The sequence below is a fragment of the Leuresthes tenuis genome, unplaced genomic scaffold (genome assembly GCF_036924035.1).
Source record: "Leuresthes tenuis unplaced genomic scaffold, fLeuTen1.0.hap1 SCAF_19, whole genome shotgun sequence".
NCBI classification, from domain to species: domain Eukaryota; kingdom Metazoa; phylum Chordata; class Actinopteri; order Atheriniformes; family Atherinopsidae; genus Leuresthes; species Leuresthes tenuis.
The window spans coordinates 6,356,008-6,363,278 of record NW_027325373.1 but is presented as its reverse complement, the minus strand read 5'-3'; positions in this window follow the sequence as shown (position 1 = coordinate 6,363,278).

Sequence of the window (7,271 nt, the reverse complement as noted above, 5' to 3'; positions counted from 1 at the left end):
CTTTTTTGTGAAAGTCTTGAGTTTTTGTCTTTGCCTTGTTTCTCTTTTTCATGAGTATAAATGCCAAGAAAAAAAGAAAATAAAAGTAATTAGAATGTGAAATATAATTGATTTGCAGTTTGAATAGAATTAGTCATTTGGAAATATAGTTAGATTGTATTAACTATACAATCTTGATAAGGGTTCTGTGAAATTATGCAACATTGATAATTTTAATTTAGTCTTGGAAACCTTCAAAACTCTTAGGTTATTTGGAGGAAATGTATATACAATAAGTATACGTTTAGTAAGGGAACCTGTCTTAGATCAGCGAAAAGTTGGTCGAAGTGCAATAATGACTGAGGCAGGTGTTCTGTTTAGTTTTCTTTCCAAAACCAGAAACATACATGGAGAGGTGTTAAAATATGTTGTGGTTAGAACTGAGTATATCCCTTATAAGATATACCAGGCAGTCCAGGCAAACTTTATTTTTCTATCTTCTTTTTCTTTTAATGTTGCCATTAAAAAAAAAGCAGTTGCCACCTTCCTAAACCAGTTACCACGTGGTAACAGAATACCCTTACAGTGACAGCTGCCCTCAGTAGGACAGTAGTGGGCCCCATAAATACTGCTTAGGAAGGGCCTTTAAGAACATAATAGAGAGTCTGCATTCAAATTTCCCAGATACACATATCATGAGATCTGATAGCATCTATTGGCAGAAATCTCAATCCAGAAAGATCCCACCTCACAATCCACAGGGGCCGAAGAATCCCATGCAAATTCCAAACAATGTGGATCAGCACTTGTTAACTCCTCCTTCTTTAGCAGCACCTCTGCAAATGTTTGTTAACGTTTATTTCATTTCTTGATTGAAGAGCCCTATTCAGGTCATGCCACAGAAATTCAGTTCTGCTCAGATCTAAACTTGGATTCCGACATTAACAGAACAGTACATAATATTCAACGTTTCTTCATTTAAGAAATAAATCGGAGTAAAACTGAAGTCCCAGTTGAAATATTATATCATTGGCTCTCTTTCAGTTTAAAAAATGCCCACAGTACACTATTCCATTCAGAATGGTAGAAATGTGGCTACATCGATTACAACACAGAGCAGTCATGGAGCAGATCTGAGTGTCGTGCTCTACGGTGGCTATGACCTTTCAAATGCCTGCAAGTAAGATGAAAATGGCTGTCTCTTGTGCTCTCCTACCAAGAGGCTCATTGCTCACAAAAGGGAGTTCCAGTTAGGGAATTATATAGAAGGTGATTCGCCCTAAAAGCTGGACAGGCAATGGAGAGCTGGTAAAAGTGGAGAAGGAAACACTGTCTGTAGTCTCTGTTATTGTTTCACCTGTTGGTATAAGATGGCCTCGATAAGAGTCCAGTAGTTTCACTATCCCAAATGTTAAATGGAAGGTCAAAGTGCTGGGATAAAGGAAGCGAAACACAAAGAGTGTGGGAGTAAAATGATTTAGATGATGTTATGTAATTGTTTCATAACAGATTCAATGATCATGTTCTTGACCAGGCAAATTGCCACATTGAGTGATGAGTCAAATGCGAAACTAAATTACAGTTCATGGTTATCCCACCCAAATGTCAGAATCAGAAAATCCCCATGCTGGCAAGAAGGATTGATTGACAGCTCTGTGATACAGAGTTTAGGGGAGAATTGAAAAAGATGTCTTACTTACAGGGTTGAAAACAGCAAAGGACATGGTAAATATTCTTCATATTCTTTTTTAAATGACTTGAAGTGTAATGTGAATGTTAAACAATTAGGAAATGTCAGTAAATTCAAATGTGCCTGCTTTTAGTTAACACTGTCTGACTGTTTGCAGGTTCACCAGCCATGTCAGCTGAGATTGGCTCAGAGGGGACCATAACAAATCTTTGCAAGAATAGTGGCCAATTGCTCAACTAAGCTTTAAAGAAGTCTTTAAAAAAAATAGACAGACATGTCCTGGAGTTCCGTAGGAGTATTTTTATTGTATAAATTGGACCTCTTTAGTATTGTTTGGGTGTGTCTCTGTGTGTCTGTTGACGAAATAACACAAAAAAACTACCCATGAAAGTTGATGGAGAGTTTGAGTATGGTTAAAGGAAAAAAAAATTGCCACTTCTGTTCGGATAACAAAAACTGTTCTAAGTTTATTCAAAATATGATGCATTCACGCAAGTAAGTTTTAAGACTATTATTACTGTGCATTTTATAGAATTTTCCAGATGTCATGGCTGGCATGTTAACAGAGACTCGTGATGCCATTTTTTTATGAGTCTTAATAAAATCTCGGTGACATGCTTTGATAAAAAGGCTTGTACAACAGCTCCTTTCCAAACCATGAATTTAAACACCTGTTTACAGTTGCCAGTGTAAGATTGTGGAGTGACTCACTCCATCCCTCTTTTCTGCAGGGCATTTGAGATCTGCGCAACCATGCAAATGCATTTTGGATGCAAATTCCACTTTATAACGCTTTTTTGTGGAAACGCATATGGTATTTTGACCGAGAGCTTACTCTCTTATTTACAGCTCTCGGGCAAAATACCATATGCTCAAAATCGCATTCCCCTTTCAAATGTCCGCTCTATAAACTCTGGGGTTCACTGTTTGTCCATTCCTAAGTGTTTGGTTTTTACAGGCTAAAATTGAAAATGCAACATAACTAATAGCTGAAACATTGAGGCATGATCACAGGCAAAACAAGCATCTTGACTTTAATAATCAACTGGATGGCAAAAATGTGGTCCTGTGATGGACTGGCGACCTGTACAGGGTGTACCCCGCCTTTCCCCCGATGACTGCTGGGATAGGCTCCAGCCCACCCGCTACCCGATTAACGGATTGACGGTATAGAAAATGGATGGATGGATGGATGGCAAAAATAAATAAACAGATGAATTAGTGAAGAAAGAAAGGACAGGGTATTTAGATGTGATTTTACAACTGTATCCTGTATCCTCCTTGATTCACAAGTTAAAGAGTCGAGTTTGGCTGAGAAATACTTGGCTGAGAAAGACAATTTTTTTTTTTAATGTTTTCTTTTACACGGATTGCAAGTGATTTAAAGGAACATCAGATAAGTTTGTGAACCTTAAAACTATGTGTTTCTGTCTGCTTTTGAAGGACATTAGCTTTTTTTATGCATATTCCCGAGGCTGAAACTGCCCTGGAGCTCCCGGAGGCAGAGATACTGCAGCTCATGACTTTGCTTTACAGCCCCACATCATACCATTTTCCTTTATGGTTGCTTGACATTTTGTCAGGTTTTGATAGCCTCTTCAATGCGACAGTAAGTTCATGTGTATAACATTTGCAGTGTATATTGTGACAGTGGTGTTGCATCCCACAACAGCAGAAAAAAACTTCCTTCATCTCACTTAATGGAGCAGGTTGACGGGCCTGTGACTGATCACTAATGGAAACAGTACTCCGCTTCAAGTCCACTGTCAAGGAGGAGTGCTCATGTGGGCTGCTATCATTAACACTCAGCTAGCCTTTTTCAACTTGACGGTGTTCAAAAAGATCCCAAACCCACCGCCAGTTTCTGTAAAATACTGTATTCAAGCAATGGCACATTAACAGATCTGCAATATTGTAGAAAGCCATGAATTTTTTCAAAGGACAAGGCTCTCTTACATTAATTTCAAGTAGTCCACTGCTTGGCTAACTGAAAAAGCTTTAAAGATTCCTGAATGACTGCCAGGCCCCCATTGTCTCCTGTGTTAAATCCCGTTGAGAACTTTTAGCTTGTCTCAAAAGGGAGACAGTGAGGAGAAGACAATGCGCTGCTCTAAACAGCGTGGAAGCTGTTTTTGTTTTTGAAAGGGTGCAAAGAAAGTGACAGACTTTGGTTGAAAGCTACATGGCAGCTTTTGAAAGACTGGGGCTGCTAAATCAGGCACACAATATATCTGAGAGGCTGTTGTCTGTATCTGTGGTCTTACTGTCAGTTCAGAAAAACTGCCATTGTCATTTAGTTATCTATTATTCTGTGCAGTCACATAGTTCCCCCCAGAAAGACTACACTCACCTTTCATTTGTGAAGCGTTCAGGTTTAAAGGTTCAGTAACATTTTGGATTGACTTTGAGCATCATGCTTATTTGATATTTGGCCGATGATTCTGCATGAAATGTGCATACCGTATTTGTGGCTATTTCTTAAGAGAGTGACATCTAGCTTTTTTTTCTATTCATGGAATTTATTGGCAATGTTGATCATCCTTTAATGCGAGATATCAAGATAATTCCTTTCCTGAATGTTTTATTTTGTTGCTTCAATAAAGCAAGCTGTTATTCACTATTTCACAAAGAAACAAATGCATTAACACAAAAGTGTTGCCTGTGTGACACAAGTGTGAGTTTTTTTTTAGTCATCTCTCTCCACAAGTGTAGTCCAGAGGGGCTCAGTACAAAGGTTATCCCGTGTGAGAGAGCATATCATGGCCAGCTGCTGGCTATTGTTGTGAGATGGCCTCACTCAGCAGGGAAGAGTGATGGTAACAGTGGCAGTGCGGTCATGGTCCTGGGGAGAAGGTGCCAGGATGGAGCCACAGTAAAATGTCAGTGAATCTGTGTCATGGTGGAGCCAGTCAGCCTGTTTGTGAGCCCAAACATGGTTCAGTGAGACTGTAGGCACTCCCATTCCGATTATTGCTCGCATGAAAAAAAAATAAGTCACATGAAAAAAAATACTTTTTTGATTTTACGTACTAAGATATGATAAAAAAAAATTACAAAAAAACTACCTTACACAGTCTAAAAATCCAGTTAATAAAATAATCAGCTTATCAACAACAGTCGGCATCTTACACAATGTTTGTATTTATTTGATTGAATTTGAGACATACTACAGAAGCAGTGAGTGAAAGACTAGTAACACCCCATGAGACAGTAGACTGTGGAACCACCTTTAGTAGCAATGACATGTGATAATTGATATTGCAACATTTTGATTATTTTCTTCCAAAGTCAAATCTGTTGTAGATTTGCTGCTGTGCTTGGGGTCACTGACCTTTTGCATTTTTACCAATCTTTAGCAGTCAGACAGATGGACTCGAGAATACTTCAGTTTACAACCCTGTGGCTGTTCTTATTTGAGAGAAGAGTTTTTTTCTCCTGACAACCCTAATAAGCAAGCCACTTGGATTGTTGCTGTTAGATGACAGTACTAACCACCACAGAGCTGTGTAGCCCACAATTTATTTTTAAATACCAAATCATCAGCCCTCCACCACTGTGCTTCATAGCTGGTATGATATGTTTGTGCTGATATTCTGTGTTTGGTTTTCTCCAAACGCGCTGCTGTACATTATAACCAAGCATCCCCACTTTGTTCCAGAAGTCTTGCGGTTTGCTCAGATTCAGCTTTGCAAACCTAAGTTGTGCTACTGTGTTCTTTTTAAGGAGAAGAGGCTTTTTCCTGCAACCCTTCCAAAAAAGACATATTTTTAACATCTAACATCCTAACTGAGGACTGTTGATTGTAGAGAGATGTAGTTCTTGGGCTTTTTGAAATATCTGTTAGCATTGCACAGTCTGATCTTAAGGATGAGCTTTCTGGGATGTCCACTCCTGAGAAGGTCGGCAACTGTCATAAATGTTTTCTGCTTGTGAGTAACCGTTTTAATTGTGAAATGATGGACTTCATACTGTTGCTAATGTTCTTATAAGCTTTCCCAGATTGATGGGCAGCAACAGCTGCTCTCCCTAAGATCATTACACAAGTCTTTCCTCCTTGTCATTGTGTTAACACACACCTAAACGCTCCAAACCGGCAAACTGCCAACATGTCTGCTTTTATAAAGGTGCTATTGTTTATGGATGATCAATAAATAAAGTGCATTGGATCAGCACCTTCCTGATACTTACCCTCTTAATTTCTATTAAATCAGTCCAGATTAAGTTAATATTTCACTCACTGCTTTTAGATGTTGGCTTACTTTTTAATAAATAAGTAATGACACAGTCTAATACGTTGTGAGCTGTTGTTCATCTGAAGTTGCATTTCTCAGATTTTAAGACCTGGTTTGGACCTGCTGATCTTTTTTTGTATGTTCTGATACGTAAAGCCTTAAATTGAAATGGGTGCACCTCCTTTTTTACAGGACTGTGTGTCATTGGTTGACTTTTTGAATTTGCGTTTATCAAATATGCTGTAATAAATTTGACGGATAAAAGAAAAGACGAACCCCCCCCCCATCTCTAACGGGAAGGCCAACATCTTGTTTTCGGCTGTTGCCACGAGCCAATTACTGCTGTCTGGCTCCAGAGCAGTCAGGTCAGGATTTTATTTATTTATGTTTTTTACCAAGAGTTGTATGGCTAACATCTGTCTCCTGTACTGTCTACACAGATATACGCATGCATAGAGCTCAGTCACACAATAACAGTCTAATCATTTTCACATTCTCAAAAAAAAAGAAAGATTTGTAGTAATCGGGGCTGAAACTAATAATGTACGCTGGTTAAAGCAAGACATATGAAGGGGAAAATTTGATCTTCGTAGCTGAATACCTGCTGTGGACCAACATCTGTGTACAGCAATCAAGTGTGACCAAGCTTATTACCGGAGCTGTGTCTGCTGTGATATTTCTAATGATGGGACCATGTGGGACCATTTTAAAACAGAGTTGTTGTTGTTGTTTTTCTTTAGATCTATTTAGTTTTTTTCCCACTTATTTATTTATTCTAGCTACTCATTAAGCAATAAAGTCGTCAGCATTCACTGACCTTGTGGCTGAGATGCTGGAGATTTTTTTTCTTTTTTTTCTGGGTGAACATCATTGACCAATTTTCAATCTGTAGCAAAGTTTGAGGAAAATGAGAGTATAGTTATAAAATGGTTTAGAGAAGACCAAACTAATGATGGACCAAACCAATAAAGATCAGACTGTGCTGATCCTTCAGCATTGTGTGACTCTGCTCAAATAGAATAATGTCAGAGGTATAATTAACGATACCTCATGAGTTGAATTAAATGTTAGAAAATTTGTTAATGTTAACTTACTACTATTCCTTTCCTACGGAATCAAATTTTTTCTGTTGACAGGAGCTCAGGCTCAGCTGCTCAGAGTAAATGTGACCACAACAGCTTTAAGAGTGATTTCTTGCATCACTTAATTTCAATAGGGTGTTCATATTTAGGCCAAGCACAAGTCACTGCAGTCTAAAAGAGAGTGTCCTAAGAATAAAATTACTTTAAAGGTAACCTCCGAAGGCATTCTAACAGCCAGACACTGTTGAAATATTACTTTGTTGTGAAGGACAAGTTGCACTGACAGGC